The sequence below is a fragment of the Opisthocomus hoazin genome, chromosome 4 (genome assembly GCF_030867145.1).
Source record: "Opisthocomus hoazin isolate bOpiHoa1 chromosome 4, bOpiHoa1.hap1, whole genome shotgun sequence".
NCBI lineage: Eukaryota > Metazoa > Chordata > Aves > Opisthocomiformes > Opisthocomidae > Opisthocomus > Opisthocomus hoazin.
In genome coordinates this window covers 70,091,390-70,118,203 of record NC_134417.1, presented here as the reverse complement: position 1 = coordinate 70,118,203, position 26,814 = coordinate 70,091,390, and the positions used below count along the sequence as shown (strand labels likewise).

Sequence of the window (26,814 nt, the reverse complement as noted above, 5' to 3'; positions counted from 1 at the left end):
TAGACCACCTGAAACTAATTGCATTCACAACACCAACAATGCGCTTGTTCTGGTAACAGCAGAAAAAAATTGAGCTGAAATTTTAACTCAGGACAGGCACCTGGGACAGAAAACCTCCAACTCAATAACTAAAATTATAAGCAACTGAAACAGAACCTGATAAATGAAATTGTCAGATAACCTTAACTGCAAGCATTGTTACCATTATAGCTTATAATATCTTACTTTACATTTTGCATCCCTAAATCCCCCTGCAGCTTCACTGGATATGTCTTCAGTGTTCGGTGCTTATAACTACCATGTAGTGCTGCTGTGAGCTGTGAAAAGCTGCTCTGTTGAGCTGCAATGGCTGTCGAGATTTCTATAGTGCTCTGGATGGAGGTGTGTGTAGGTGCAAATAATGAGTTTGTTGCAATCTGAAAGCACTTTAGGTCCCTGAGCCTGGACAGAGCAAAAGGTAAGACTGTAAGACTTTATTGGAATGTGTTGCATGTCTCTTATGTTATGAATAGTTATTTAAAAAAATTGCATATACATCAATGTGAATTTCAAGAAGTACTAATGTGTTTCCTTTATTTTTATTACAACAAAATCTCTGAAGCTCTAAACCCATGAAGAATAATAACAAAACTCTCCAGTAAAGGATGTCAAAATTCAGGTTTTGTAATAACATCTAAAAAATGGTGAATCATTCATACTGCCTAATACATCCTGTTCTGCTGCTGCTGGGAATGTAAAAAATTACAAAAGCAGACAAAGCAACAACAATGCAGTGTTTCTCACTGTGAATAGCATAGATTGAAGTAGTGATTTTCTTGTTTTGAAAGTCAAACCTTAACATGTTGTCAATTGTAATACATCGGTCTGCGTGATACTCTGAGCAGATTCAGCACTAATATTAGGGAGGGCAGAAAAGGATGTGGAGGAAGAATGTAACTCTGTTGTTTCATTCCCTCTCATTTATAAGAGAATATGATGGCATTCCCTTTACACACCCGAGAATGTGAATGTTGGTTTATCTTCCTAGAATAACTGCAAACTGATACTTGAATAGCATTGCTGTACATATTTTCCCCTAATTTATATTAAAACCCCATGTTTTTTCAAGAAGTCTCAAATGTTTTGACATTTTTTGTACTTAATAAGAAGGGTTTGCAACTACGGCCTTCTGAATCACCTTCCAGAGGAGAGCCTTAGTGTACCAGAGATAGCGCAGAGTTGGTGATGGCTGTCCAGCTTCCAATCACAGCTCAGAGTAGAAGATGGGAATTTCTTTTCTTAGAGACATTTTTTCATTATCCAGTCTCTCAGAGAATTATAAGGTCTCAGTCTTGTGATCTCTAATTCCATTATACTACATTTTTTTCAGGCATGAGGAAAAATTATAGGCTCTGGAACAGATTCTAACCCCTGTTCAGAATAATTAGTTAAAATAAATTATTGGCTTCAACATGGATTTTCACTGGTGTAAATTAGGTCTGATGCTGGCTATATTTCTTCTGAGCAGAGGTTGCTAGAGTCTGAAAATAACGATACCTCCCTGTGCTGAGACTGTATTTCTGTGATGATCTCCCTGTAATTTTCTTTAGTTGAGGGACATTTGTTATCTCCTCAATGCATTAGCTATTCTTGTAGCAATGTTTAAATCAAGGGGAGTTTAAGTGGAGAACGTTGCTTTGAGTGCATCCAACACCTTATTAATTCCTTAATGAAAACCTGTATCCTCATACATATTTTCTACTATGATTGTTAATATGGCAAACACAGTACTCTTTTTCTTCTTCAAATTTTCGTCTGAGGTTAATTATTTTCACTAAAAAAAAGAAACGAAAGGGGCACATGATCTCTTTCTTCACTATTTCCTCACTAAATCCCTAAGGCACCTTTTTCATCCCGTTTGGACAACACCACCCTGTCCTGATCTTTCAAACAAGCCTGCTCCAAAATCATAATCTTAGTGCTGTCTCTTCCTCTCCTTCAACTACAAGTGGCTGAACAGACTGGAGGCTTGTTAGTTTTGATGTGGATTTTATGTCTCATCTTCATTTTGCCCCACTGGAGGTCAAGGTGTTAACTGGAAACTCAACAGTGTCATCTCTTAAAATGTCAGAAAATTCACTGCAGTTGATGGGAGTTGTGAAGTATGTTTGCATTCTGTCTGTGCAGATTTCTCTGGTCCTCACAATCTTTCTCCAGATTGACTCCTGTTCTGCAGAACAGCCTGGTAATGTCACCCATGCCCTTTTTTAGCTACTTATTGCATGTAGGGAGTTGAGGAAATTATTTAACCTACCTGAGGTTCAGTGTCCTCTGTCAACATGCTGCTTATGGATACCACGTTCACTAAGAAAAATGCCGCTCTCGCTATTTAATATTCATGCTTAATTAAAAAATGATCTGATATACTCAGCAGTTACTTGAGAGCTCTGTTTTTTTGATGAATGATAAGCAAAAGTGGTAAAAACTGAAATTAAGAAGTTGAAAAATGTATAGCTTCAGATCCAGCTTTTGATTTTTTTTTTTTTCCTGTGGTAACAAAATAGCACTAGCTTTGCCCCTGTAGTGTTGATTGTTGTCTAGGCCTTTAAATTTCTATCATTAGGAAAATGCAGGAGGCAACATACTTGTACATTTATGAGAAATATAAAAAGAAGGGATCCAACTGTGAGTGCATCTCCCACTGAGACAAAATTTACTGTGTTCTTCTTTCTTTTCAAATTGGTCTTTTTGCAACATCAAGGAAAAGTGGCAAAGAAAATGAAAGTAGCTATATTTAATACAGTCTTCATTGAAATCCAAAGAACAAAACCCGTTCTTGCTTAAATTAATACAGGACATAAATAATGCCAACCGAGCAACTAAACAAAACAGCTTGCAATTTAGCTACTGTGTAGCCCACTCAGTGTCAGTGTTAATTAGTTGGGACGATATTGCATCTTTGTCATAGGATAGCAGGCCTTAAATTTTTCATATTTTTGAAATTCTGCCCTTGCCTGTTAATTACAGGATTCTGTATGTCAGCGAGCCAATGGATGGCAGGATAGTAAAGGACTTCAAATAATGCACTGAAGATTGAAGAGCTGCAAAAGATAGAGCATCACGTGGATAGGAAGCTGGTAAGAGCAAGTGAAAAGAAACCTGAAGCTTTCATGAATTTTGGGTTGGAGAAAACGTTTCCTGCTGGGACGTGAGATATTTTGCAGGATCTAGCTGGACTGCTGGTTCTCAGGGAGGCTGGAATTTCCTGCAGTGAGTACACACACACACTGTGATGTCATTGGTTTTACGCTTATTGAAAAGACTCATCAACAGGAATTAACATATTTCACACTGTTTGCGAAGGAGAAGTATCAGATTACAAAGGTTTTTCCTAAAAGAGAACTGATCTGGGGACTAACATCAGTTCAGGAGGGACAATTATTAAAAAATGTGGAGAGTTATCACAATGTGAGTTCTTATTGCTTGATTAAAATGATTGAAATTACTTGTGATTGAAGTAATCCCTTGGATTTTTACGTAATATGTTTCTGCAGTTCTTCTTGTGCTACTACCTCCCTCCTTCCCCCTTAAAAATAGAAGGTTTTCCTGATACTTAGGAAGAAAGTCAAACATGAGGTATGTGGTGAGAGTAGGATGCAAAGGAACCTGAAACAGGGAGAAAAAGTAGAATTAGCAATATGTTCAACTAACCGTTACATTTTCAGTGGGTGGTTTGACTAAGACAATTTAACTCCACTATCCTGCGGACTGAAGTACTGCTTATCCTTAACTGGCCACAAAATTAGTAACCGCACATTTAAGCAATTTGGTAATTGCATACAGCTGCATGTTAAAAAAAAGAGATCATGCAAAACAATTAGAGATAGAATGTTAATGAAGCATAAAAAGAGTTTCAGCTGATGGATATCATGCAAGCAATGTACTCCTCAACTCACTGTAATAAAAGCACTGACTTACCCAGTCCTTTCTAAACTGTATCAAAGTTAAAACTTACTATTATGTGCAGCACTGGGCATAGCAAAGAAAAGGAGGAAGCTGAAGTGCCAGTTTAAAAGTTTCAAAAAACATAACTTCAGATCTTGCTTAACATACTGAACGTGTGCTCCAGTTTTGTAAAAGATTTACAGCATAGCCCTGTAATGTCTGATGTAACATTTGATTCCTTGCAAAGATGGAATCACAAGCTTGTGATAAATCCTGAAGTAAATAATTGTTGTGTGTCACTTCACCATTGTAGATCACAAGAAATAAAATGGTCTGGTCATATCTGGCACCTATCACCTAGAAATATTGTACAGTCATCTTTGCTAGAATTGTAGGATGCATCAAGGTTGTGAAGTCAATCGGGTCACTGCAGATTTAGCCCTGTACTTGTTTACAGGTCCTTCTCAAACCAACCTTGATTTCTCCAGCTACATCTGTTATTTCTAGCTATTTGTTTACCAGGTAGTCTGAAAGAGTTTGAGTCCATAAGCTTCTTGTGAACTGCTTGTTTTGGCTATTTTCTTTTTGCTAATCATAGGATCTATATGCTCACCTAAGTCACCTGCAAAAATAGATCAGTTTTACTTTGCAAATTAGACAGTTTATTTAAAAAATGTAAGTGAGCTACGGTGCATGAAGAAGTATTGAGTAAAGGTCTTCAAACACAATAAAATTTGTGAATGTTATGATTTGTCATAATCCAAAAACTTTAAAACCGTAAAGACACACAGTGATGATGCTTTGTTGATTAAATTTTGATCCCTAAATATTTATATTTAAAAAACTCTACATACCTTTGCCTGTGCCAACTGGCTGTAGGAAGTGGTCCATCCTAAGCAGTAACAGCACCTTGGGATCTGTCTTTCTGACTTCATCCAAAATGCCTTATTTTAAAGAAGATTCAGTAGGAGATTTCCACTTACTGAACCTTAGGACTGCCACATTATGCAAAGTTTTCTCTACTTTTATGGCTTTGGTTTTTCAGGCTTTGTCTTACAATTCACGTGGGTGATTTCCTGGTCACGTAAACACCTAGCTAAAATAATTTGGTCACACTTCTGTTGTCTTTTCCCTGACATGTATGTGGAGTGAGGTTGCCTAACATCACCCTTTCCAAAGCTGGACAGTTAAACAAATGACATTTCCAGTGGCTGAAATCTAATGACAGGATCAAACTCATCACTGCAGGAAATCATATTTACTAACCTCACCCATTGAGCTTATAGGGCAGAATGGGAATGGTGGCTATGTTTTATACTGCTCTGGTCAGTTCATACTTTGTGTCTGCTTTATCCTCCAAGCAGTAGCCAACTCCTAGTGCCCGTCTATCCATCTACAGCAGAAACACTCAGAACCCTGAATTCCACATGGAGGAGGATTAAATCATGCTGAAGAAAGATGGGCTAGAAGATGGTGGTGGAGTGTGTTAGGTGCTGTGATGTATTGGTATCTGACACAAGCTGCTATGGTTGCATGTGGTGATTGACTTCCAACTAGACTTTGCCAGAGTCTTTCCCATGAATGGGTGAGCAATGTGTGGGTCTGTTGTCACCAGCTGCACCTTGGGCTGTGTCAACCAAAGAAGAAGTCCTCATACTTCCCTTCCTTTTGGAAAAGTCTTCTGCTAGGAAAGCTGTGAATATCCCAAAACACTGGCAAGCAGAGTCAGAAAGCCTCGGTGGGAAGAGGGTAGGAGGAGGATGCTGCTGAAGGAAAGGTGCTGGCTGGTTTGGCTGAGCAGGGCTCTAGTGGACAGCAGCAGCAGCAGCCTGCGAGGTTGGGAGCTCCACACCCAGGGGTGGCTACAGAGAAACACACAGGCTTCAGGAACAAATATTCCTCAACAACACATGTAGCGCTCTCTACACATTGGGATTTTAATGAGTGGTTCACCACCTAAAGAGCAAGCATTGCAAGAAACATGCAGGGCTTAGGGTATCATATGTTTAGAGCACTGATCTACCACACAGTTAGTACAGCAGGCCTTCCCTAGATAAGGAAAAAGAAGAGAAAGATATTTACAAACTGAAGTTGTAAAAACTGCTGGGAAGTTTACGCAATCTCTATGAAGGTGAGGTAATCCCTGTTCGTCTGGTGATTTCATAAGCACGATATTCACAGCTCATTTTACAGCAAAACTTCCCAAGAGAGAGCAAATTTCAATAATAAGATCAATATTACAAGGATAGCATGCTAATGCTACATATTCATAGAATAATTAAGTTGAAAGGGATCCTTGGAGGCCATCTAGTCAAAGCTCCTGCTCAATGCAGGGCCACCCTGAAAGTTATATCAGGCTGCTGGTGGACCTATCTGACTTACTTTTGAATATGTCCAAGAACAGAAATTCACTACACTTCCATGAATTAGAAGGGCAAGAGTATGTCTTTGTGTTGGGTGATGAGAAGGGTCCCTTTTCTGAAAGCATTTGTCTATGAACCAACTCATAAATGTTAAGGTTGGTACGTTTTGATCCAAACGCAAGGTCAGAATAAATAGAAATGTGAAAAAACTGAAACCAAGTTACCCAGAAAAATGAGTAACCCACTACAATTTGAACCTTATGGAGACTGAAGACTGTTTTGCTGCTACATGTATGATAGACAATCAAAATCATAAAAAAGATCTAGGACAGGAAGGTAGACTCAATTTGAAGGTTGAGACCACAAAAACTCAGCACATCTATCAAACTACTCAACCCTAGGCAGTGACTGGTATTTGTAACAAACATGCAAGAACTAAAATGTGTTGATTTGCTTTGCTAGGGTTTCCATGCACAGGCTGCTCAGAGGATAGCAGTGACAATATTACCTCAGAGAATATATCATAAGAATCTTTGTCAATATTGCAGCAAAAGCTTAAAGAACTGCCAGCATGAAAAGAAGTGGGATATTTATTAATTTCAAGCTGGATACGGATATGGTGACAGCAACAGAGATATTACTTCTGAAAGAAAATCCATAAACAGTAGAAGGTGAAGAGGTAAAATTCATGTTTGCTGAGGTGACCTAAACTCCATAAAGGAATATATGAATTAAATTCACTGGTAAATAAGTTGGAACAGATGCAATTTTTAATACTACCAGGAAATAAAATGCCATTTATTAGTTTTAGAACATATAAAATCCTTGCTTGCATTTGAGGGTGTGTTCACTGGAAAGGAAGATAAATAGGTGATGAAAAAATTTCTAAACCATCTTTCTTGAATATGAAAATTCTCAGCAGAATACAGAGGAATACGCAAGAAATGTGATACCTTTCTGATGCTTTTAGAAAGTTCACCTTCAGGTTAAGTCATACAGAGCTTAGTAAAATGCTTTATCTGGAAATCACAGAGCCAGAGGGGAAAAAACCGATATGATGGTCCTCTCATTGATCTCTGTAGTAGCAAAAGTGGATCCCTTCACTTGAAAGTATACCTCAGCCTAAAAGAAAAGGAAAATTAAAAATCTATTTTAATGCACTGTCAATACTTGTTTGAGGGGGACACATTTTCTGCAGACACCATTTTGAAGATGTGTTCTACCTGAGATGTACCACAAGAAGATGCTGAAAGCACAGACAGCAGACATTAAAATTCTGCTCCTGAAGACATTGGATAATTGTATACAAAATAGAGAAATTCCAACAGAAGAAATGCAAATGTAATCTAACAATCAGGATATCCCTACTGGAAGTCGAAATTTATACTGAGATTTCTTGTGAGGTGTAAGAGGAAGGATTTGGATCTGGCACTTTTATATCAACGGAGAACAAGACAGTAATCACTAGCCTGCCTGGTGGGCATGAGGGAAAAGTTACCCCCTTATATTTGTTTTTTTTTCATGAACTTTGGGTGTCTGCTGGCAGCAGAACGTGAGCACCACGGGACCGTGTTGTTCAAGCCGTACCAAGGGAGCATAGATACCTCCGTAATTAGCTGAGCATTCAAGCTAGAGACAAAATTTTGGATGGACTTCCTAAACCTTTTTTTCTGTGTCTGATTGAGGGTGTCACAAAGTTTCCTCCAAATGGGAAGAAGTTAGATGGGCAGGAGTAGGTTAATTTGAGATAGGTTAGACAAGGAGGAAATGTGTGCACTTCCTATCAGTGTTTCAGGTTCACAGGAGGTTTTTCAGAATGTTCAAACCTAATTTAAGCTCACGATGAAAAACTGCCACTTCTCTTATTTATAGAGCAGGCTTGTCAGCTCCAGGATTTGAGCTAGTGGGAAATTCCTCTCTCAGCCTACAAAATGTAGCCATGAACTCTGTCCACAGCTGCTCACAGGCTTGTGGAATGGAGAGGAACTGAGGCTGAGAAGAACAAAGCTGGTGAAGCCGTGCAAAAGTATCTCTGTCTCTGCTTTTGCCAGGCTGCTTGCTTTGGTTGGGCTGCTTCAGGTAGAACAGTTAAGAGCAACTAGCTTCAGCATAGCTTAGCTGTATGATGAGGTGGATGTGTCTGAAACTTAATGCCCGTCTTGTGTGAAGTCAGTCTGCCGCTGCCCAGTAAGTCTGATGAGCTCTGAGGTGTTGGACCTCTGCTGTGCATACACGGAGCACCTCTGTGCAGCTGTGTAGTGTGCACAGAGGAAGCCAGACAGGTTCCAATTTGGTGACACTCTTCTAGTGATGGCACGTATAAACTGTGCAGAGCAAGACATGAAATGACATGTGCGTAATTCTCATTAATCCATGAGTTAATCCTGCTATTAACTTCCCTGGAGTTAGTCTTGTGGGGAAGGCGCAGCAGGAGACAGGACTTATTTGTTGGGTATGCTTGAGCTCTACAGTGCAAAGGATTCAGAGCTGGTTGAGAAAGGTGGGATTTAGGCACTGAACACTCTTACAGCGTTTAAAATGTCCCTATATTCTCTGACAGTGTCAATGCCTGCCTGCCACAGTGATTTCTACTTCAGTTCTTTGTCAAGACCTTTCTTAAGTCAGTTACAGTTTTAGAGGATACACACAACAAAGTAGTTTGGAGACATTAGACTGTGTGCTCCTTATGCAGAAGGCTTGGAAAGCTGTTTTCTTCAGCTTAAGAGGTTGTTTTCCTTGCCATGGTGGGGATTTATCACCCTTGCTTGCTTCTTCAACTGCGTCCAGTAACGAACATTTAGTTCGGCCACTGTGGAGCGTAGATTACCATTTCTATGTACTCAAAGGATAAGACTTAAACAACAGCTCATTTGAATACTTACATTATTTAAATGCATGGTGTAGGGGGAGTTGCTGTCCAGTTCTGTGAACTTCACTGTTTCATCAGGAAACCTGCAGCTTTGGAACTGACAGTCACATCTTAAAAACAGAATAAACATTTACTTTTTTAACAAAACCTTAAAGAGGAAAAGCCATTTAAGCACAGTACATGTCTCTTCATTTGTCATTTTATCAGTAGCAGAATAGCTTTTGTTGATGTCTGCAACTTCAACCTGTCAATAAATAAGGAAATAAAATAGAACAAAAATATCCTTCTTTCAGTGAGTCATAATGAAAAACTTATTCACTTATAAAAAAAAGAAATATTTATGCTCAAGATTTCAGAAGTAGCCAAGAGTGAACATCTGAGGCTTTTCATTGGGGAAATACAGAAGCTGGACACACATATAGAGTCAGTCTGGCATCGATCCTCGTATTGTGTGACAGTAATGGCTGAAGGTCCTTAAAGTCTTCTATATTTCTTTTTTGAACGATCTCGTGACAATACAGCTGCATATTTGGTGTGCCTGCAACCTGGGGTGAGATAGCAAAGGAAAGCATGGTAGTACTGGTTTTTTACCATTTGATTCCTTTGCAATCTGAAGTCCTTAAAAGCCTGTCTTCCTGGAAAAGAAAGGAAACTTGCCTCATTCCTCATCTTGTAATGAAGGTTGCATACTATTAGAAACAAGAATTTCTTTGAGACTGTGCATGTACAGTCAGTACTTAGAGAAAGGTAGAAATGGCTGTCATTAACTCTTGCCTCCAGCTTCGTATTAATGTATTTTTAAAGCTGTAAAATTTCTGCTTCCAGTAGACAGTTTGTGAGGGAATAGGTAAGGCAAGTTTAAAATAAGATCTTGCTTTGAGTAAGGCAACCTGTAAGACTATTGAATTTTTGATTGTTGATGGAACTTATAGAGAAATATCAGGAAACAAATGAAAAACAGGGAAAAAATGACACAAAAATTGCTTTTCACTTGTCTGTCTTGCTGGCATGCATTTGTGAAAAGACTAAGTGGTCTGCTGTCAAGTCGCACTCCATTGTAGTCACTGGTGGACATCTTTTGTGATATTAATAAAGAAACAATAATCTTATTATTCAAATACTGATCCATCTAGCTCAGTAATTTGCCTCCAGTAACAGGAGGTATCAGATGTGTTATAGAAATACAAAGTTGGCAGTTACCTAGTATCTTGAGTATACAGCAAGTTTCTTTTTTTTATCTCCTTGAGTGAGAAGCTATTTTGTACCTTGAAGGAAGACTGAGGAGAATCATTCCCACCAAAGCTCTTGTCATAATGGTACCTCTGGGTATTTTCCTTATCAGTACAAATGCATAATCATTTTGGGGATCTGGGAAAAATGTTGACATAGAAGAATATTGTGGAAGAGTTTGGCCACAGGCTAGCTGTGCTTTGCTTGGGGAAAGTGTTCCTTATCTGCCTTTCAGTATTAGGGAATGCTCTTTTCGCTTATACTAGGAGAGAGGACAACAGAAACATGAAGAATCATTTTAGATGTTGCGTAGAAGAGAAACCCGAATGGTAATCAGTGGAAAACATCAGAATGGCTCATAATCAACACCGAAGTCCTGCTGCTGTGAACCCCAGGCTCAAGCCTATGCTCATGTGCTTTTTCATGAAGCATCATGATATTAAGGGGGAGAACAACGATATTTCAAAAGTAAGAGTGGAGAGCAGAAGGGACAGCTGTGCCACTGGCGACAACACATAAGGCATTTTGGCTGAGTGATTTCTATGCTGGGCCTAGCACCGTTCTGGCCTTTCTAATCTTCCCTTAGTTTTCTTTTGCATAAATGCTAACTTTTACAGAATAATACTGGGAAAGACCAAGAACTGTGTGAAACAGACAGCATGCAGCAAGTATGTCAACACTGAAAGCCTGGAGGAATATAATAATTCAGGCCATAAATCAGGCCAATGATGTTTAGGACTACACTAATGCCTTTTGCTTGGATCTGAATACCAATGTGCCTGAATTTTTTTTTTTTTTTCTGTTCTAGTCACAATCACTACTACAAAAAGGCCTTTAAGAAATGATTTCTGGGCATTGTTCATACTCAGAACCTGGCTATGAATTAGAACCAAGCACTGCATGGGTGGAATACTCCAGTATATTCAAATATTCACATCAGAAGTGGGACTTGAATCCAGTGAGAAGTGAGTAAAAATATGGCCTGATTAGTCCAGTTAGCCTCCGTAGTCTCAGACATAATTACTGTTGTCTGTAATGCTGTTATGAGACAGACCTTTATTTCTGATCCAGATGTATCCAACAGCAAGGATGACGGAGGCTGTTTCTGCAGCTACTTCCCGATATCTCTTTGTGTCGAGCAGATTGTCACTCCCAGGTCCTACATGTGTGTCTGGAGCACGTTGGTGCTGGACTCCTGGGGCTCAACTGTGCTGCTTTCACAGCTCTTTGTTCCCAGAGCTGACCTCCAAAACAGTTCACACACACAGAAAAAACTGACCCCACTTGTGGCATTACTGTGGGAGGACACTGATAAGATGTGTAGCAATGAAAAACGATGAGAAAGAGATTCCACTCACAAAATGGCTGCCAATATAGCAAAAAGAACCAAGGTAGCAATTATAATTGCTATACAGCATTGCTCCAGGAATACTTCCCTTCTTAAGAAAATACGTATGAGCTGCTTGGATGCATGCGAGAGGCTGCTAAGAGCTTGCAGTGGCGCTGAACCTTGCGGTCGAGTGTGAGTGGGATTTGAAAACCACCAAACTCATTTCAGATTTAATGGCTGTGATGCTAATTAACTGAACACAGGAAAAAAAAAAGACCTTAAACAAAATTATCTGATTCTAAAAGCATGTAGCATACTTTAATTAAGGGGGGAAAAAAAGAATAGAACTGTGGTCAGCTGTCACTTGGGCCGTCTCTAGCATCTGAAAGGGCAACTGGAACAGAAATGGGGCCAAAACCATAAGTCAGAGCCTCAAAGCAAAGATTTTTGTCTCAGATTGCGTATTGCCAATATCCCAAATTTGCTAATTATCTTCCCTCTCTCAATCTGCTACTAGGCTGGCTGTGCAGATAAACTTGTATCCAACACACTATTTACCTGTATCTCCACCAAGATTTTCTGTGAGCTGTTGTGGGTGTGTGGTTTTCTCAAAGGCACTGCGGGGAGGTAAGTAGCTAAGATGGTATGTCTAGTGCTACTTGAAACTTTTTCAGACCTTACTGGTACTTTTTGAGACTGAGGCAGGGCTTAAAAAGATACTGCATCCAGGTCACCATGCTGCCTTGTAGATGCAGTCCATGCAGCATCACCTTCAGAAGAAATCTCTCACAGAATCGCCATTGGCTTCATGAAGTCTGTAATTTTCTGTGTGCTGTCAGAAATCCCTCCCATGCTTTGCGTTGTGAGAATGAGAGGAGAAAACAGTTGAAGAACAGCATTTCTTGGTTTAGTCATGCTGATGATATCCCATTGTTGTCAGTCCAGAAGGAGAAACTCAGAAAAGTCAACCTGGTGGAAATTTGGGAGTTTTTCCATGCATATCTTGCTGCCTCAGGCTAGAAGAGCACTGCATCCACGTGGCAGGAACAGAATAGATGTTTTCTCTTTCAACTTTGCCTTGAAGGAGTAGTTCTGCTCATCCACAGCACACCTGGAGTAGGGTGTGCGTGCATGTCAAGACACCAGGACCACAGAGAGAGCACTGTTGGAGGGAAGCTGAGCCAGGGAGGCTTCGGGGTTCAGCATTGTTTTCCTGGCTGCAGCAGCCACCTGACACAAACATGAGAAATCTAAATGGTCCTTTCTTGCTGTTTAGTTGAGGTGAAACCTTGCTAACATATCTCACACCCACACACACACATGCACATATAAACACAAATGCGTCTCTCTGGTAACAGGTCCAACCTTATGGTGTCTCCAGTAGCCACCACTCAGGCCCATGGGTTGCCCCATAGCTGGCTCAGACCTACAGTTCCTCCATTAGCCAATCCTCAGACCCCTGGTATCTGCCCCCCTGACCTCTTCTACTCACTAACTGCTCTGTCTTGAAGTTCTCTAGTGTAGATTTGCATGGACTGGTGAACACTCTCTGTCAGGGTGATATTTAAAAATTGAGTATAACAAAGGCAGACTGCAGTGATCAGGCACAGGACTTAGCCACTTTTATCTGCCCTTCTCTCCATTTTCCCATTATTGCTGCTCTCTAATCTCCCCTGAAGCCTGCCTTTCCCCTTCCCTTAAACATCCCATAAGAAGTTTATCACGTTCCCACAATTTCCCTCAAATGTCCCATAATAAGTTTGCTCTTGTCCTTGAGACCCGTGGTGATCTTGTTCCCACCTTCTTACAGTTACAAAGTTCTGCTTGAAGCTCCTCAAAGCTTTGAGTGGTTTCTGCAATGTCCCGTCAATGAACAATGTAAGAGGTCTGGTCTTTTGTGTAGTCTCTATTTTCTCCTGTTTCTCTGGGGTTGGTTCTGTGTCTGGGTTTTTAATATATTGCTTCTCTCCCTGCCTTTTGTCCCAGTCTTTTATGCTCAATAGCCCTTAACCCGATATTCTGACAAACTAAATGTCTCCTCAGTCCTCAGAAAAGTATTTTGCAGTCTTCCCTGACAGCTGTTCAGAGGATCTTGCTGGAGCTGGGGTGGGACAGGAAATGGCTGTGTTAATTTTACTCTTGTGTGAACTTAGGACTAAAAATATATAGTCTCTATGGCAGCCCAGCAACTTTAGATATCAAGAAATCAAGTTAATGGAGGGAAAGAAAACTAAATATAAGCTTTGTATTAAGGCTCATTAAATTACAAATCATTGAATGACTTGAAATGAGATTAAAATGTGAGTTCTCTAGTCTATTTTTAAGATGTTTTACTATTATGTTTTTTTATTATATAAAAGTTAAGCTAGTCATTTATAAAATTATCTAAAAGCACCTTTTTCACCTTCTGTTCTGAGATTTGGCAGTGAAAAATTGTTCTGATTGCGGTTTCTTGAAGTGTAATTACTTTGTCAAAGGAAAATATAATTAGAACTGATATTTAAAATGCACTATAAATGTATTTAAGCCATTTGATAATTTGGTCACGTACTGGATGTTTTGTTAATTTAGCAAGAGCTAACAATACTGAAGTTGGAAAATTGTCTGACAGTTTCTCTTTCCCATTTTAAAGAAAACATAATTTGCTCCAGCCTTCCATCTATTCACAGAGATGCTGTGGACACCCACTTTCTGTGAGCATTTCACTGACTGCACAACGAATTGCCAACAGAAAGAATACTCCCATTGATAAGCTGACTGGATCAGGTTCTGTTTGAACAACAACTTGAGCTTTGTATTTGACCACTGTAAGATTTTCTGTCTTAGGAGAGAAGTGATATGAACGACCGGTTTGGGGGCTGGGAGCTGAGTTTTAGTTCCAGCTTCGACAGTCAAGCAGATTGATGCTTTTCAGCTTTACCCTCCTGTAACACAAAGTTGTTAAAAACTTACCAGCTTCTCTGGGTGGTGGCAAGAATTCAGCAGATGGTAGCTTTGAAGCTGTAAATAGATATTCCTATATTAGTTATTTTCTCTATTTGGAAAGGACTTTTGATAGTGCAAAATAAGGAATTCCCATGACTCATTTCTAACATTTCAAAATACTCCGAGCAGCACTTGCCTTTCCTTGCTAATAATGGGCAACGTCCATCATTCATCACAGGTTCATGCAGATCCATTAAATCTTCCTAACTTGGTGAGGAGCTATCTTCTCATGATGTGTCCATTGCAGTGACGGCAGCCTTGGGCCAAGGAGATAGTAGGCACTACCCTGAAACCGCAGCCACGACAGTGGACACGTAGGGGTCCTGTGTGCTTGAGCTGGGAAATCCAGGCCTTTACATCTCTTCATGCCTGCACTGTGAACAGAGACATGTCACTTGTATCAGATACAAGGAATGACCGTGCCACACACCAGGTGGATTGCACTAAGATCTCGATGGTGGGAACTATGCATGGGCAGCATCAGGCCATTTGGCTGCTGCTCCAACTAGCTTGCAAAAACACAGTGCCACGCTGGACAATACTGATGGTGGGGGAGGACCATACATCGTACCCATTACTGAATTTGAGCTGACTCTGTTTAGAAGCAGAAATCACGTATTCACCTCAGCAACAGAAGCAACAGAAGGCAGGCAATCCAGAGACATCTGCTGCAGTAGCGACCATGAGCAGAACCAGAACGGGCTTTGGGAGGGAACTGAGCAGAAGCTCCCAAAGTGGTGGTGATGGGTGGCAAGAGTGGAGGGTGGACACACTTGTTTCTGGTCTTCAGGTGAATGGAGCTACTGCACAATGCAAGGCAGAGATTTACGTATCCACAGTGCTTTGTAAGGGTGGTGGTTAATGTAGTACAGAGCATCCCTTGGATGCTATTTTTTTGTAAGAGTATTGAAAGAAGAGGTCCTCACGAGGGACCTTGGGGTAAAGAAGGATGTTTGTGGGTGTAGGTGTGTTACCAAAAGAAAGGGACTTGTGCACTGCATTACTTCATGCACAGAACTAGTGTCTGCTAGTCTTCTTACCTTGAGGTGTTTTTTTCTAAAAGTAAGAATTATCCTCAACTTTTCACTCAACCTTTCTAAAAGCTTTCTTGAAAACTCTTGAGGAGTGTACATAATTCTGATGTGGATCTCATTATCCAAGAAGGAACTTTTCTTTCTGGACATGTCCTTCCATTCAGCCTGCAGGTAGGGGGCTCCCACAGCCACATTCAAGAGGCAATGATATAGTTTATATAGTCTTCACTGGAGCTCTCCCAGATGGTCTCTCACTAGCTGATGAGACTTAGAAAAATATTGTAAGAACTGATGGGACTGAGTAGTTGTGGGCAGAGATATTTGATTGTCCACATTTTTCTTTTTTTGTATCAGAGGCTCCATATGTATTTTTGTATTAATATCTTTTGGAGTGGAAAAGCCACTAAGTAACTCCCTCAATACAGTCTTTTTGCCACTCTGTAGTATTCTGCTCTTGGAATTTTTTCAGAAGACTTTTCATGGTCCCCATTAAAATAGTCTTTGATTTGTTTCAGTCTCAGGGTATTTCAGCCTGTTATCACTTAGTCTAGTTTTCATTTCAGGCAGCCAAACAAAATTTAGTAACACAACAAATGTGTTTAGCTTTTTGCTGATAAAGAGGTCTGGTCACACATCCTTTTTGCCTTGAACAATATTTAATGTCAGCAGCGGAAGACCACTCACTTGAACACAAGATCCAGGAAAAAGCACCCCCATCAGCAGAAGGAGAGAGGAGGATCTGGCCTTCATGTGCTGAAGTATGAGAGCCAGCAAACTGATGATTTTGACATATCTATGAGCAAAACTGCTCCTCACCTGAGGACCCTTCCTGTAAATGTAGCGGGGTGATCTGCATCTTGCTGTCAGCTCAAACTGCCTGCTGATCCTCAGGGAAGTTTAAAAGGGAACTGCAGCCCAGGAAGTTTATGATGTTTTCCTGCAGAGATTGGGGTGGTGGTTGTTTCATCCCTCCATCTGTATTTTATTGCCTTTTCCTCCTTTTTTTGTGTTTATTTCTTTCTTCACCACTTTTGCTCACATCGAAATCCCTCCTTCCCATTTATGTGCCTCATTTTCATCTTCTGAGATCTCTTCCTGCTATGTGGTGAGCTGTTTGCTTTTAAGTAGTAGGTCCCTCAGCAAGAGCTCTCGGGTCCCAAAAGCCCACTGGGATCAGACAGTTGCCTCTGATCTCTGGTAAAATCTGTCCATTTCCTCTTATCAAACACAAAGAAAGGAGGCAGAGAGGAGTCTCATGGGCTGATGGGCTGGTGCACTCCTCCGGTCTCTAGACAGCCATTGCTATTTGGAAAAACAGTTCCTCAAAAATAATGTTGCCACCTCTCTGTTCCCATAGCTGCCATAGCAATTGCTTTAACTAGGATTGCTGTGTTTTTTTACTAAACAGGGGAGATTACAAGATTAGGTTCCAGTAAGTTTCAAGGAATGATGTTTCTTGTAGAACAGAGGGACCCTATTAAGAACTAAAGAAAATTAAAAAACATAAGATCTGTGACTTCAGTAGCTGTTTTGGCATTTTTACAACACTCAGAACATAAGGACAGAGGCACTGAGGACAGGTGAGAACAAAAAACAGGAGACAGCAGACAAGGCAAGCTGGTGTCAGCACAGCCTTGTACACCGGTGTCATCACGACCTCTTTGTGGTGCAGTTTCTAAAAATAAGTGTTCATTACGAAAAAGTAATTAAAATTCAATAGTTTAGTTATATTTTGTTTACATTTTGCAGTATAAATGTACTTAGTGTTTTAGATGAAGCTGGTGACTAAGAATTTGAGGAGACTCTCTGGATTATTTGATTTCCTTACTTGAATCTCTGTTTGCTGGTGGGGCCAGAAGGGTGCCCCATGCACAGGATGAATGGCAGCCATCACAGAGCTGACCTTCATTTTTGCTCTTCCCCCTGATAGTTGACAGTTACACAGCTATACATGGATGTAAGCTGTACAAAGCAGAATCGGTCCCTGAGCAGTGCATTGCATTGCATAGCTGCCTTTCACCCCTGGGGGTCTGTCTGCCATGCGCAAGGTAGCAGTAGTACAGAATATTGCATACAGGTTTACCAGCCTCTCAGCCGATACCTGGAATTTCCTGTGACTGAGGGAATAGCTCTCATCCATCTCGGAGTAAAAAGTTCCATGGACAGGTTCAGGTTAAAATTATAGGACTCTTAATCAGGAATTATGGTATGTTTTCAGTAAAACATGTAACAAGTGAGTGGTGATATTTTAGTAATAATAATAATTGATGTCTGGAATCATGCAGAAGAAACTACAATGATGCAAGCTGATTTTCATACATGATCTGAAAATGTCAACTTTTTTTAAGGTGCTGGATATTTATGGGGTTGAAATTTTTATAACATGGTTTTATTTTATAGCCTTTATGCTAAAAGGCTATTTCGGGTTTCTTAGTCTTTAGGTGACTTATGATGTGGTAATGATGTCTTCTGATTATAATGCACAATTTTAAAATTGCTACTACATATGATGATTGCAATGTGCAAAAAATGAGCTTATCTTTTTTTCAAAGTGGAGTTATAAATTCTCACTCCATTGTAATGAGACACAGAAGAGTGTTATTTTATCAGGTTTTTTTCTGTGATATTTAGAGTGATTTAAAAATATGCAAAGGCCCAGAGAATTCACAACAGATTTTCTATGTATCCAGACTTCATTACGGACTTTGGCAAACACTTTTTGCAGAATAAAGATGAGCCAAGTGCAGCCTTTCTACCATGGGTGACTTAAGCCAAGTGAATTAATGTTATGTCCTCTGTTTTTCTGTTCAGCCAGCTTCCTTCTTTATCTTCTGTATCTTTCTTTTCTCTTGCACATGCTTCTTTTCTCCTTTTCTAGCATTAAGTTCCCCTTAGCTTAATTCTTCTATAGCTTCATTCTGCTATCCCATTGCTTTTCAAGATTTCTTCCCTTCATTCTGTTTTTATCCCCTTTCTTTTTTAGATATTGTTATTTTAGCTTCGTAAAACCAGAATTTTAAAAAGTGTTTTTACTGCAAACTTTTTGCCATTTTTCCAGTTTTGAGACTTGTGACTGGCTCGCAGATCCCTGATCTTCCTCCTTTCCCTTTCTGAAGACACGTGTGATGTTTGCCTTTTTTCCAGCCATGGCGCATGGTCGCTCTACTCTGATCTCCAAAACTGCATGAATAAATTGATAGACCTCTAGCTGAAATGTAGCTGAATCACCCATCTATTCAGATGCAGAGCAGTCTGGCTGTACCCAGCCAGACTCATGTTAGAGCTATAATAGATAAAACACAAAAAGCAGGAAGCCATAGTTAAAAGCAGCTTTCTCCTTATTATCCAAATCTCCCCCAAACTTGCACTGATTAATTGGTTTTACATGCAAGTCTAAACTGTGCATCTTCCAATTCTAAGTAAATAAATAAAAACAAATTAAACCTTTTAGAAATAATTTGAGATAGTTTGACGAGGACATACATGAATGATGATTTAGAGCTAACACAGCAAAGCATGAAGGACAGAAGCTACTAAGTATTTCTGTAAAGGACAGTGTGGTGGATTGGCTGTCAGGGAAGAAGTGACTATTCCTTCGTGAAAGAAATGAAGGCGTCTTGCAGTTTTGGACTTTAGCATCTGTGGTTCTGATTCTCAGCCATGGCAAAGAAAGGAAGCAGCTTTTGTTGAGGTATTGGCCCTTAAACAGCAATTCTAGCTTTTGTTTCTGGTTGTGCTGTAGATTTTCACCCCTGTCTTTAATGGCTTTTACCTAACTATGATTTTCCTGTCTATAAAAGAGGGAAAATCACATTTTTTTCTCCGAATTAATTGAAATTCCTGGTGCTTGGACACTGGACTTGTGAAACGAATTTGAAGGCTTCAACAACAACAAAAAAAGCTAAAAATTCTCTTTATGTCAGCCCAGACGAATGCTGTAGTTTCTCATAGGTAGCATTTTTTACATCACTAGAACTGAGGAGAAGAAACCAGATAGGTTCGGATAGGTTGTCTTTTTGGCAACAAAACAAGACAAGTATGCAGACAGGTTATCATTTGGGAAGAAAATAAGGTGAGATTAATACTCAGATTTATGCTAAAAAATGTTCTTTATTTTAAAATGTGCCATTAAAAAGATGCATTGTAACCATTTTAAATTTTTATTCAGTTGGACAATTGTCCTGGTTTTGGCTGGGATAGAGTTAATTTTACTCCCAGTAGATGCTGTGTTTTGAATTTAGTACAAGAAGAATGTTAATAATACTGATGTTTTTAGTTGTTGCTATGAAATCAAGGACTTTTTCCAGCTTCTCATATTCAGCCATACTGTAGACTTCATGCTCAGTTTCGGAATGGGGGTTGGCTGGGGGGCAGGAATCTGCTCTTCTCTTTTCTGTGAGTTTGAATCCTCGCTTGTCCAGGAGTTTGAACTTTTCCGACAGTTTGGTCTTCTTCGTGAGTTTTGCAAAATTCACAACATCTGCGTTTTCTGGGTTCCATGAACGCTGCTTGGGGACTGATTGAGAATTGGTAATTGGGTGGTGAGATTATTGTATATAGTTTGTTTTGCATATTCATTATTATCATTATAGTTAATGTTATTATTATTAATAGTATTTCCTTTTTTGTCTTCTTTAACTATCTTTATCTCAACCCTTCAAGTCCCACGCTGGGTGCCGAAAAGGACTATAGTGGTTTAACCCAGCAGCCGGCAACTAGGACCTGACAGCCGCTCACTCCTCCCTCTCCTTCACCCCAAGTGGGATGGGGAGGAGAAATGGACAAAAGGTAAACCTGCTGGATTAAGATAAAGACAGTTCTAATCTATGTGAGGGTGCAATGGAATATGAAAATGAATGAGGAGTCCTTTCTAGGATATTAGAAGAATTTAAGTCTATTCTTGTTGAGAAAATAGCTGGAAAATAATTCTTATTTGCTTCCAGATTTCAGTGTTCGGCACAAAGCAGATACAAGATTTGATATAAAAGCCCCTTCTCACTACATGTGTGGATGGAGAAATGATTACTACAGAACAGCAGCTGAAGGGAGAAAAGTGTGTGAAAGTCTCCCAAGAAGTGGTTAATGGTCCCATCAAATCCACCAGAATGGATACACCCCCTGAACTGGCCAAAGCCACACAAGACCATGGCCAAGGAACATCAACCAGGCATTGGGTAGCTCAGGCCATGTCTAAGAAAGCAGTAGCTGCTGTCTGCTGACAGAGGCTACAGAGTTATTCATGCATCAGATTAAGCCAGGGACCCCGTGAGTGACTTTCCCAACACTACCTGGAAGCCACTCGTGTGCCAGTGCAGTTGTCCACTTCTGAGTGAACATCTGACATTGTTCTTCCAGCTGTTTGTCCCACTGCATGACTGTGAGTGAGAACCTGTGGGAACTGTGTGAGGGAACCAGTGACTTTACTGTCCAAAATAGTTACTGTTGTTAACAACAGCTTTGTAACAACTCTGTTAACAAAAGGTGCTCTAAAAAATACTGATTTTGATCTGTGTCTTCCTCAGCTCTATCCCGAATAAGGGAAAACGGAGATTAGAACATATTCACAGTGAAGAATGGAGTAAATCATTTGATGGTTTCTGATAGTCACACATTTGAAAACTTATTTGATTATTTTATCACTATAAAAATTATAGGGAGCTCTTTCAGGAAATGTTCCTCCATGGGTTTATTGCTAGTGTGTCAGGGAAACTCCCAGAACTTGGTTACGTTGTTAACAAGACATTTAACAGAAGTTCATAATTTTAACAAAGATTAGGAAGCCTTTTACATTTCAGATTTGCTGCATTGTTAGTCAGGCTGCAAATATAGCAAGGTGGTTAGCAAGAATGAAAGCGAACATGATAAATTGGTTTTCTACACTGCGTCCATGTTAGCAAGCAGTTCAGTGTGATACAAACAGTTTTGCAGGTTCCAAGGCCCTGGCAGCCCTGGCATATGCCTTTGGACTAACTCTCTTCTTGTCCTTTGTACTGATCACTGATCAGTGGTTTCAGCTCATCAGGTGAGCTTGTGAAGTTCAGATTTGCATTTAGGCTTATAGAAAGAAATGGAGCTTGAGTGCTCTTAGGTCACTCTGAGGTGTGAACCAAAATGTGGTAAGTGGGAATGGCAGGAGATTTGATTCAGAAGTGTGCTCCTGCTTCAGGCTATCACATTAATGTAGACGTGCACAATGTTAATTAAGAACTAGTGGATCAAATGGACTGAAGGGACAGGAAACACATAATTGATATGGTAATTCCTTGTATATTATGTCATGTCTTTTATATTATTATTTTTAATCAGTTTACAACACTATTCATTTTTAGTACAGTATTAATTACACAAAGCAAGAGGGAAATATCATCCACTTGTATTTTATAAGAATCACTTGATCTTCACTAAGATTTTCTTTTACTTTCAAGAACTGCATATCAGTACTTTCATAACCTCTGCTCAAAATATCCTCCACAGATCTGAAAAGATCATAGTACTTACAAGCGAAAGGTCCAGAAAATAAACAAAATGGTCTTATATATCTTCTGATCACAAGTCATCTCAATCAAAGTGGATGAGACTGACTTCAAAACGAACTGGATGCTTTGAGACTGTCATTTCTGTATTTTTTCTTGGTCACCATGACTTCTCCCCGACTCTCTTTCTCTCTCTTTTCTTTCCCCTGCAGTTTGAACCATGCAGTTTGGATCTACCGGAAAATTCTCCATAGGCTGTGTTTACTTTCCAGGGGGAGCATAATATGAGGCTGCTACCAGATGAGCTGTTTGTACTTCTGTGCTTTTCCTTTTCAGATCTCTGAGGCTGCAGATTTTGATGGTGTTTTCTGTATTATCTTTGCCATGCAGTTAACTGAGCCATACTGAGTACCAAAGGCACATGACTCTCCGTGTGAGATATGGGACTGTGCATCTGAGCTGGGAGTATTCACTTGGGTAAACTACAATGAAGCCATGGAAAAGCACAGACCTGAAGCTACCATCTGATAGGAATACATTAGTCCTTTCAAAGCTTTTAATTTTATATTTGTATAATGAATTTAAAGGAAGGAACATGTGTAAGGAATGTTATGAATTTAAGGGAAGCAAAGTGAGATGTTAAATGCTAGGTGTGTATTTGCCAGGAAGACAGCAGCTTTTATGGTTCTCCTCTCTCTCCTTACGAGGAGCAGGTAGTGCACTGGTTTCTGGAGCGGTCCCCATGCCCCAGCTGTAGCAGAGAAGCCCACAGGACTGTCTGCAGTCAGGGCAGCAGCAGAGAAGATGCAGTGCTGAGCAGCAGTCAGGGACTGCTTCATGGTTGGACCCTTTCAATTTTCTTTCAATATGCCCAGAAAATGGGTTTTAAATTTGTCAGACACCAGTGAACTGTAGAAAGTTGTCAGCCAGACAGGAGCCCTGTCAAACATGTCTAGATGGGCTCTCATGCCTATACAGTTTGCCACGCTCTCTTAAATTTCTGGTCTTTTAATTAAAAATAAAATAAGATGTGGTACTTTGATCTGGGTTCATCCTAATGTATGTAGTTTCACCTCTGTGCTCAACTGAACGGCCAGGCAGTCTGTTACTAAACTACAAGGAATGTCAGTGAATTAGATTCACTACACTATCTCCAGGGAAGACTACAATTGTCAGCTCTCTGGCAGCTAAATGAAAATAGTGAAATGTAAGTTACAAACAGCAGCAAAATTGTGTGAGTCATTCTATTTATACATGTAATTACATCTAAATGTCCAAGTGTCTTGAAATTAAGAGAAAATTGGTTCTGTCAGGTGCTTAACAAGATTTTCTTGGACATGGTCTTCCTAGAGACAGCACTGTAGAAAGCATCTGTGTCAGCGAAGCGTAAACAGCTTGACCCTGTATGCTGAAATTCAAGTGAGATCGCGCTGCAATGCACATGTGTACATTGCTTCAACAAGCAGAGCTGTGTGACCAAGATGGTGACTGACTGCCATATGAAGCTGTGTTTCCCTCCAGTTCTGATAAAGAGCATTAACCGAAAGTCAGCAAAAGGAGGTGGGGAATGCTGAGGACAAGTGGAATCTCCTCTCTTCTTTCTTCGAATCTCTCAGGAGGCCTTGGGGCCCTGGAAGCTTGGTAACAGGATGCATTGCATATTAATAATATATAAAGCACAATTAGCACACATGGTGCTTTGCAGGCATATAACTCATGTTTGGCTCCAAACTTCAGCACAGCACTATGGAAGGACAGGGAAGAGCTACATCATAAATACAAAATAATATATTGATGCATTATTCAACAATTTAGTTCAGCAAGTCTTGTCAGCACAGATTTGAAAACAAAAAAAAAAGGTTTGTGAGATCTTCATCCAAACAAAGTAATGGGAATTTCAGGGTAGGAAAATAGCTGCAAAGGGGTTGGATTTTGTTTTAATTGAGTGATTGCTTTTTTTAAAATAAAAGTTTGTAGGATAGAGATTGTGTATTAACGGAGAGACAACATCCATCGCTGTAGCATCAAATATGAAAATGATATAAATTGACCCTTCCACATTAAAGAGTATAATATTGCATAACCCATGTTATGAGACGGGAACTCATCACCTCTCAGAAGTCCTGAGTTTTACAGATATTTTATAATACTGAGCATCGGCAGGCTGATGTATGACTTATTTTGTGTGTCCATTATAGTACGGTGATTTTACGAACATCCGAAGTGCTTTAAAGCCCTGCTAGTTGTCACTGTAATTCATGGTGCATCTTAAATATTCACTTAAGGAAGTCGAGTATTGGATGTTCTTGTTCATATAACATGAATTTTTAATGTTTTTCGAATAGCTGAAAGTGAGTCCATGTGGTACTTTATTATGGCAGTTTATATAATAGATGCAATAGATATGTTGTGGAGCATGCTTTTAATGTCCGTTATTGTACTTAGGAGTATATGTGTTACATTACAGATGTAATTTATCAGCTGTAGCACACTGTTGCTATAAGAAGTTGCTGAAGGACTATTAAGACCTTGGTTACCAATTAGAGGTTTTAGATTGTGTCTGTTGAAAAGATAACTAAGCAAATTTATTAGTAAAAAGTAACACAGTGACAGGTTGTCGTATGAATATTTGTGTTGTTCTGTTAACTAGGTTTGATTTTTGCTAAGAAAACATCTAGCTGCTTAAATGTCTGTTTGAAATGTGGATTGCTTCAGTGAGAGAGAAGTACGATAGGTGTTTCTTTTCAGCAACAAAATAAAATACGAACTGGCTGTAATTACTTGTGCATGCTATAGGATCTCTGTGAAAGGTCATTTGTGTATTCATCATTATTTTATCTCATAGACATTTTGAGCCAAACTCTCATTTCTTTAACTGGAGTAATCTGCCAAGTGAACCCCAGATTTTTATGACTTTGAATCTTTTTTTTGGTGATGAATAACATCACATTTGAAAGGTCGCAGTGTCTTTGGGAGGTGGAGTGGGGTTCAGCACGTCCATTCACATGGCAGGATGCTATGACCTCGTTTGGGTGGAGATGGTCAGAATCAAGAACATAGCTCCCAAATATACGGGTAAATCCTGTCACTTACAGAATTTTATGATGTTTCAGAAGTTTGTGTTATTTCTCTGTAGGATCCCCCCAACTTAAACTTCAACAGAAACAACTTTATTTAATACCTGAATGGAATATGGCGGCTCTACCTGTAAAAAAAAAATCCCAAAGCCTGAGGAAAGAGTGAACATGGATTTGGTATCTATTTTAAGTGAGAGTGCAGCGAATGTGCTGTCAGATTTTTCGAACGTATCTGTTAGAACTAACTTCTTGCCCTCTCAGTCAGGGGCTGCACTTTCAGGTTTGGATACAACAAAAGCAGTATGAACTGTGCCTGCGGAAGGAAATTTACCTTTGGTGAATCCCAGTGTTTTTCGTGGTGAAGCATTAATTTTCCTGTTTTTGTGGCTCACAGAAGTGCACTGGAATGGACCACAGAGACAACTTACCTAAATTTTGACAAATTGCTGATCCCTTCGGATTTCTGACCTGCTTTTTCCAGTGGTATGAAATACCATGTTTGCTGATATGTTGGGATTCTCCATTAGACACTGGGTGCTCTCATTTTCATGTGTTTTTATTCAATTTACTTTTACCTTGCTGGGTTAACGCAAGTTGTATTTATAATTTTATATTAAAAAGCTAAACATTGGAATAGAACAGAATTGCTGTTGAAGAATTAGTAAATTCCCTGAATCATCATTATTTTGACAATAATGAACAGTACATTAGGGAAAACATTTAGAAGTTTTTGCTTAATATCCGGAAAATGTTTATCTCCTTATCTAAGCAGCCTTTCCACTGCCTGACCTTCACATTCTTCTGAGGAATCATATGAAAATGAATCAGTTAGCGCTTATATTGGGGGACTACAGCAGGAGGTTGACATTAGAAACAGTCTCGGGAATAACAGAAAGACACATCTGTCAATCCAAGAATGGTACCTGAAGGGATCTTAGGTTCTGAATTAAATCAGGACCTGCCTTTAGCATACTTTAAAGCTCACCATCATATTGTGGTGAGTGGCACTGAGCGGCAACATAGGGAGGATCAAGATCTTGAAGGCGTACTTCTTTTATTTCTGTCTCTTTACTTTTTAGGCAGGTAGATATTTGCAGCACTTGGCAGCCCCAGCAAAGCCAAGTTGTTACAGATTTGGACAACAACATTTCACAATTACTGATGTTGAAAGCTTTCTGTCAAAGGAAAAATTGCTCCACACTTTTCTTTTCAATCAACAGCTGCAGGAGTCCACTAATACTCTACAGGGAAAGTGTAGGTGTTTGAGAGACTCTCTGTAGGTGAAAGGTTTTGGCTTCAGCAATTCATCATACTTTTACATAAGTTACAGGCTTTTCTATCATACTGGACTGTTACAAACTCATAGGCAACCTTTAAGATTCAAATAATTTCTCCCACTGCACGTCTGTGTCAGGGGGATCTGGCTGATGCTTACCAGTGAAAGACATCCCCTTCAAATCAATACCTTGTACTTCAAGATCCTAGACTGACTGGTGCAGTTTCATGAAGGAGCAACCTGCTAATTCATA

General features: G+C 39.7%; 1 long non-coding RNA gene across 2 annotated transcripts; it reads left to right on the top strand.

Annotated features, from left to right (window-relative positions):
* Positions 1–312: 312 nt before the first annotated feature.
* LOC142361057 (uncharacterized) lies at positions 313–25,283 on the top strand. 2 transcript variants are annotated; one of them, XR_012763588.1, is made up of 6 exons: positions 313–457; positions 3,007–3,116; positions 11,195–11,351; positions 12,234–12,343; positions 20,398–20,523; positions 22,421–25,283. It is a non-coding gene; the product is annotated as an uncharacterized LOC142361057 (long non-coding RNA). The 2 variants fall into 2 exon arrangements; XR_012763589.1 differs by lacking the exon at positions 313–457 and adding an exon at positions 2,168–2,224.
* The last annotated feature ends 1,531 nt before the right edge of the window (positions 25,284–26,814 follow it).